The sequence below is a fragment of the Eumetopias jubatus genome, unplaced genomic scaffold, assembly GCF_037043125.1.
Source record: "Eumetopias jubatus isolate StellerSeaLion01/CBP00866 unplaced genomic scaffold, mEumJub1_p1.0 scaffold_12, whole genome shotgun sequence".
Classification (NCBI taxonomy): Eukaryota; Metazoa; Chordata; class Mammalia; order Carnivora; family Otariidae; genus Eumetopias; species Eumetopias jubatus.
The window spans coordinates 32,848,067-32,855,560 of record NW_028274818.1 but is presented as its reverse complement, the minus strand read 5'-3'; positions in this window follow the sequence as shown (position 1 = coordinate 32,855,560).

Sequence of the window (7,494 nt, the reverse complement as noted above, 5' to 3'; positions counted from 1 at the left end):
CATGTGGAGGCTAAACAAGATGCTACTAAATAGCCAATAAGTCAATGAAGAAATCAAAGAGGAAATAAAAAAATACACGGAGACCAATGAAAATGAAAACACAACAGTCCAAAATCTTTGGGATGCAACAAAAGCAGTTCTAAAAGGGAAATCTTTAGTGCTACACACCTATCTCAAGAAACAAGAAAAAATCTACTAAGTAATCTAAACTTACACCTAAAGGTACTAGAGAAAGAACAATAAACAAAGCCCAAGGTTAGCAGAAGGAAGGAAATAATAAAGATCAGAGTAGAAACAAATGAAATAGAAACTAAAATCAAACAAAAAAACAAAAAACAATAGGAAAGATCAATGAAACCGGGAATTGGTTCTTTGAAAAGATAAACAAAATGGATAAAACTTTAGCCATACACAGCAAGAACAAAAGAGAGGACAAAAATGAATAATATCAGAAGCAAAAGAAGAAATACAAATGATTTTAAGAGACGCCTATGGAGAATTATATGCCAAAAACTTGGACAACCTAGAAGAAATGGATAAATTCCTAGAAACATACAATCTTCCAAAAGTGAATCAGGAAGAAATAAAGAATCGGAACAGACCAATTATTAGTAACAAAAAAAAAAAAAAATCAGTAATCAGAAAAACAAAACAAAACCTCCCAATAAACAAAAGCCCAGGACCAGATAGATTCATAGGTGAATTCTACCAAAGAAAAAGAAGAGTTAATAGGTAAAACACCCGTTCTCCTCAAAGTATTCCATAAAATGAGAAAGAAAACTTCCAACCACATTTTACAAGACCATCAACACCCTGATATCAAAGCCAAAGACACTACCAAAAGAGAAAATTATAGGCCAATATCCTTGATAAGCGTAGATGCAAAAGACCTCAATAAAATATTGGTAAACCACATTGAACAATACATTAAAAAGATATTCACCACAATCAGGTGGGATTTATTCTGGGGATGCAAGGAGAGTTAAATATTGGCAAATCATCATGATACATCATATCAGTAAAAAAAAAAAAAGTAAAAATCATATTATTATCTCATAGATGCAGGAAAAGCATTTGACAAAATTCAACATCTGTTTATGATAAAAAACACTCAACAAAGTGGGTTTAAATGAACTTATCTCAAAATAATATAGGCTATGTATGAAAAACCCACAGCTAACATCATACTCAATAGTGCCACTGTGGAAAACAGCATGGAGTTTTCTCAAACAATTAAAAATAGAAATACCATATTATCCAGTAATTCCAATACTGGATTTTTGCCCAAACAAACAAAAAACTAATTTGTAAAGATACATATATCACTATGTGTATTGCAGCATTATTTCCAATACCCAAGATATGGAAGCAATCCAAGTGTCCATTGATAGATGAATGGATAAAGAAGATACAGTATATACACCTGTCTTACATAGTTCTAGGGCCTTGAGGGTATTATGTTAAGTGAAATAAGTCAGAGAAAAACAAATGCCATATGATTTCACTTAAATGTGGAATCTAAAAAACAAAGAAACAAAAAGCAGAAACAGACTCTCAAATACAGAGAGCAAACTGGTGGTTGCAAGAGGGGAGGATGGTGTGGGGGAGGCTCTGGGCAAAATGGGATAAGGGGAGTATAGGCTTCCAGTCATGGAATGAATAAATCATTGGGATAAAAGGTAATATAATCAATGGTAGTGTAGTAATGTAATAGCATCGTATGGTGACCGATGGTGGCTAGGCTTGTGGTGAACACAACATAATGTATAGATTTCCTGAATCACTATGTTGTACACCTGAAACTAATGTAACATTGTGTGTCAACAAGACTTCAATTAAAAAGAAATTAAGGCTGAGATGCACATATGTTCCCTGAATTTTGCAGATTAGAATAAACTGAATAATGGAGCAAGAAGACAATTTTCAGTGAGTTGAGGAGCTATTACTCCATATCATTTCTTGTCATTTATATTTGTGTTTTACTGTATCTTTATTTTTCTATTTTTCTATCTTTTTTAAGTCAATTTTTATTTACTTACTCTTTGTTTCCTATTTTATTAAGGTTTCTATTTATTTGGGTTAATTTCTTCCTTTTTAAAAAGATTTTATTTATTTATTCAGGAGAGACAGAGAGAGAGGGAGAAACAGGCTTGCCACGGAGCAGGGAGCCCCGATGCGGGATTCAATCCCAGGACCCTGGGATCATGACCTGAGCTAAAGGCAGACACTCAACCGACTGAGCCACCCAGGCACCCAATTTCTTCCTTTTCTTTTTGTTTCGCCTACTGTTCTTTCTCCAACTATTAGGTTGTTTAATACGTTTTTAAGAACATTAATTGATATAGTTTTTAAGCTAATATTTTCTCTGAGCACTATTTTATCTATAGCCCATAAAGTCTGATATGTAATGTTTTCATTATGTTTTCTAGAAATCCTACAATTTTAGTTCATATTTCCATTTCAACCCAACTTGTCTAAGAGAAAGTTTGTACATTTTTAGAAGAGCCTTTTTTATTTTGCTTAAGTTGTAAATGCCTTGCATAGAACCAGAGAATTTTTCTTATATAATAGATTTGGAATTTAATTAGATTTTTTTATGGCTTAATATATACAGCCAGTTTTCATGACTGCTTCATGCCCACTGTTATTTGGGTACAAAATTAACATAAATTTGTAAGATGTACTTTATTGACTACTTGTTAGAATGTTCTATATCCTTTATCTATATTTTGTTCACATGAAGTATTTTAGACTGAAACAATTACTCACTTGCCTTATTACCTGTCTGACGTAGTTCCTGCTTTATAAAATTTACTCCCACAAGCTTCAGGCAATGTCTATTTGTCCCTATGATGAGAAACAATAAAATTAGCTTACAACTTCTTCCTTTCTTCTTCTTCCCTCCCTCTCCTCCATCATTTAATTTTATTGAATGTTAAGATCTTTCTTGGTGTTTATATTTGTTGTCTTACATATATTTAGAATTTGATTTCATTTCAGCTTTAAATTATATTTGATTTCCACCTACAACCTATGAAGGAAGGAATAAAGGGAAGAAGGAAGAAAAACAGAAGGAAGGTAGAAAGGAAGTGAGGAAAATGAAACAACTGAAAAGTCCGTCAATTAGAGAATAATTAAATATGTTACCACCAGCTTTTGAAATACTATTGACATCTTATAAAGAATGAGATCAATCCATGTGTGTTGATATGGGGATAGGTCTATCATATACCAAATGAAGACGAAAGTCTTAGAACAATATATAAAATGTATGATATGCAATATATATGCCACCTAATATATACAAAAACAAAAATATGCACATATGTATAAAAATACATTTTTAAGTGTGTATAGTAGCATCTGGAAGACAGAGCAAATTCTTTACAGTCAGAATCTCTGGACTGAGGAAGTAGATATGGGGTTTTGGGAGGAATAAAGGGAATTTTCATTCTTTATCCTGTTTACATTTGTATTGTTTGAACTGTTTTACAATGTGGAAGAGTTGCTCTTATACACGACAAAAATAATACATTACTTCAAAATTGTAAATTAAAAAATACCTGGCCATAGAAAAATTTACCTGATGCTAAATGCATTATATATAAACTGAACTTTTTAATCTTTGGAAAATTTAATTTGGACCATACTTTCTTTCTCTTGCTGAGAACATCAAATACATCTGTATGTTTTGGGTTCCATGGACCACAAAGGGCAGTGGGTTTTCGGCAGTTACACTGTACCCAGCTTTCTATAGAAAGATCAGACATTTTCCAACCTTGCTTTAGAATGTTTCCTTAAAAATGATTTAAAGTTTTCTTACAATAAATGGCAAGTAAAACAAAGTAAGGCTTTATTTTCTCCTTTTATCTTTCTTTTTCCTTTTTTTGAACTTACATATATTCAAAATTTTATTTACTTTTTATAGGATATTACTTTTTAATGGCATAATTTTTCATGCATATAATTTTTATATATATTGGTACATATACTATAAAATATTATAAAACAATACCTTAATAACATTAAATATTACTGATAGTGGATTGAACAAAATAAAAAGGTATTCTTTTTGTTTTTTTGTTTTTTTGATGTTGCATGTTGGAGGAAGAAGGAAAAGAGACTTGTCACATCAGTGTTGGTCCTCTGAGGAGTGCTCCTGGATCCCCCAAGGGGCACCTGTGGCACTGAGGCCTGGACACGCTCCAGCACTGAGGAACCTGAGGTGCCGGGCAGCCTGTCACGGCACAGGGGGATCTGCGGACCACCTGGTTCTTCGCGGTGCTCACAGGGCTCCTGGCCTTCAAGAGTAACAATGGAACGAGGACCAAATCATGACCAGAGGTTTCCCACCTGCTACTGCAATACCATAGGTTCTGTTCTGCGGGCCTTGTAATGTACATTTAAAGACTGAAGTATATAAAATACAACGCAGTTGTTCATTTAAAGACTAGAATAATTCCTGAGAAAATAAAGTATATAAAAACAAATTAAAATCCTTGTCAGTTGAAACCTTGCCTATTGTCTGATGATTAGTCTCAAATTACATTTGAGAAGAAGTGTATTAGGCAATGTACTTCTCAGTTCGGGTTAGACTTTTTATACTTCTCATGCTCTCCATTTTTCCTCCAAAGGAATCATACTGAGTTTCCCTGAATTCAGTTTTAATGTGTAATGTTCTCCAGGGTTGCGATCTTTCACTACGAAGTAACAGATATCTACGATCTTAACTTCCCTTGGAAAAATCAGTTTATCTCTGCAGAACCAGGCGGCACCCTGGTGAATCGCCTCCCAGCCAAGAGCCACCCTCGACTTGCATCTTGGGTCCCGTCTCTTCTCCCCTTTTCAAGAATCCTCTTCGATCTCTTGTGCAATATGTTCTCAGTACCTGCCACTTGTCCTTCTTTACTCACCCATTCCCATCGAATTAGAACATGCTCAAATTTCTTCCATCCCATTAAAAAAATTCCTGCTTTATCCCTATCTCCCCCATACCACCCTACCTCTCTCCCCTTCGCTGTCACACTTACTGCCAAGCTCACTATAGTCATGTCTCTGGTTTTTGTACCTTACGTTTATTCCTCAACCTGTTCCTCTCTCAATTTCACACTTAATGATGGTGACGTTCCTTTCAAGTAATCAATAACATCGAAACAGCATCTTCAACCCTCCTCTCTCCTGGTTTTCAATGGAGCAGTCCAGCCATTCCTTATCAGCCTCTTTCATCATTCCTTTTCCTATGGCAATCACTACACTTCGGATACCCTCAAAGCCCTGAACTAGGCCTGCATCTAACCCTGAAAAACTCATCTGTTGCCTTAGTTTTGTAGACATCTGCTAACTGATAACTGCAAATTTTTTCAGAGCTCCGTTCTGACACCCAGGCTTGTATAATGCTCATAGATTGGGTTCCCAGACTGTGGGATGGAAATTAGCAGCCAGGAACATTTTTAGGGAATACTCTTAGGATCCACATCTGTGGAAGGGAAAGGCGGGGAGCAGTGACGTCTGCCAACTCTGGGTACCTCTGCAACTGGGATATCCCTTTAGAAGTGTCCTCAGTTGGAATGGAGGGTCTTTTCTTAATCATTCTTATTGGCCAGGCACTGGTTAATGGCAGGCCACCCTTGGAACGAGCTATGACCTTGGGAGGAAAGATTTTCTTCAGCCGAATCAACTGCCTTAGGAAGCTGATAATTGAGAACTTCCAGCAGCTGAGAGAGTAAGTCTTTTGTTTCTGAAAGGAATCTGCGTCGGTCATCACAGCATTGACTGCAAGAATCAACTGCTTACTTAGTATTTTTTCTTGGCCTCCCAAGAGATACTTCAAAAATAACATTTTTGACACCAAACGCTTCATGCTAAACTCCACTCCCTCATACTGCTTCTTCCTCCGAGCCCTCCTACCGCACTCAGACGGCTATCATCCACTTAGTCAAGCCAGAAACCCAAGTGTCCTCCTGAACCTTTTGTCTGCCTCACCCCCACCCACATCTGATCAGTCTAAATGTCATGATGACTTCACATCCTAAATACCTCTTGCTCCAATCTAACTTGTACCCTCCCTGCTGCTGCATCTGTTGATTTGCAACGCTCCTAGGAGTTTCCCAGGTAGAATCTGAAACTGGCCCCTGTACTCTGTGAGCTGGATAGGGCGGAGGGCAGGGAGAACGAAGAGAGGCAGCCCACTCCAGGTTGGTAGGTGGCAGATGTAATAAGCAAAGGGGACTTACATATGAAGCTTGCCCTGGACGACAGCAAGATCACAGGATCCTTGCACCTGCTCATCAGATCTTAAGGTTTATATAGAGGCCTTAACTAGGTTCAGTCATGCGTACCATGCAGGTGTTCTCAATACCCCATGACTATCTATCTATGTCTTTGGAGTAACCTCTGGGAGTGGGAAAGGCAGATGGAACCCATATTCCAAGGACAGGGGAGGGAGTCAGGAGCAGAGATCCAGCTCACAGGTCAACCTGTGGCCACATCTTTTTGATGACCTTCCCCAACAGCCTCCAGTGTAAATTACCATCATAGTTTGCTTGGATGATGGCATTCTTTTCTTAAAAGTGGTTTCTCTATGCCTACATTTCCCCCCCTTCAGACCAGTCTCTCCTTACAACAGTCAGTGGTGTCTTTTTAGCAATTACTATAAACATTTCATTTCAGTCAGTGACTTCCAATATCTTTAGTTTGGCCTACAAAGGCCTTCATCACGGGACTGCAATCTCTCCAGGTTTACCTTGCTTCACTCTCTCCTTCACTCCTTTCCACTCATTCCACACTGGCTATATACTAACTTCTTGGAAACATCATGTTCTCTGCACATGCTTTCCATATGATCCTCCCTCACCCAAAATATTTTCTTTTCTCCCTTCAAGTCTCAGCTTATATATCACTTCCTCAAGGAAGCTTTTCTTGAGCATCCAGGACTAGGTTGCATCCCCTGGTGTTCATTGACAAAGAGAGTGTCTTTCTTGGCACATGTCATCTTCTATAGATTTGGTTCACATCTTCCTTTCCCACCAGAGCACATGCTCCATAACAGCAGGAACAATGTGTCTTATTCACTGTTTTCCCCCAGTGCTCAGCATGATGCCTAGCATATGGTGCCTGCTTAATATTTGACTTAGTGTGTGCCATTCCCTCTCTGTGGGATGTCTTCTCTAGGCTTGCAGACCTCAGGCTTTTCCCAGGAAGCTTCCAATACACCCCCTAGAAAGTTAATTACCACCTCCTCCATGCCACCACTTTACTTTGCACATGCTTCCATTGTTGCATTTTTCACACATTCATTTATTTAGCATTTAGAGTTTATAAACTGATGGCTCATGAGCCACATTGCTCACAAAATATTTTTAGACTCCCTCTCCACATATAAAAATCAGTAGATTTCACTAAAAAATCAGAAGATATGACAATACTAAATACGTAGTCCCAAGACAGTTACCCACCTTGAGCAAATTTTCTGTTTTCTGAGATATAGCAGGCGCT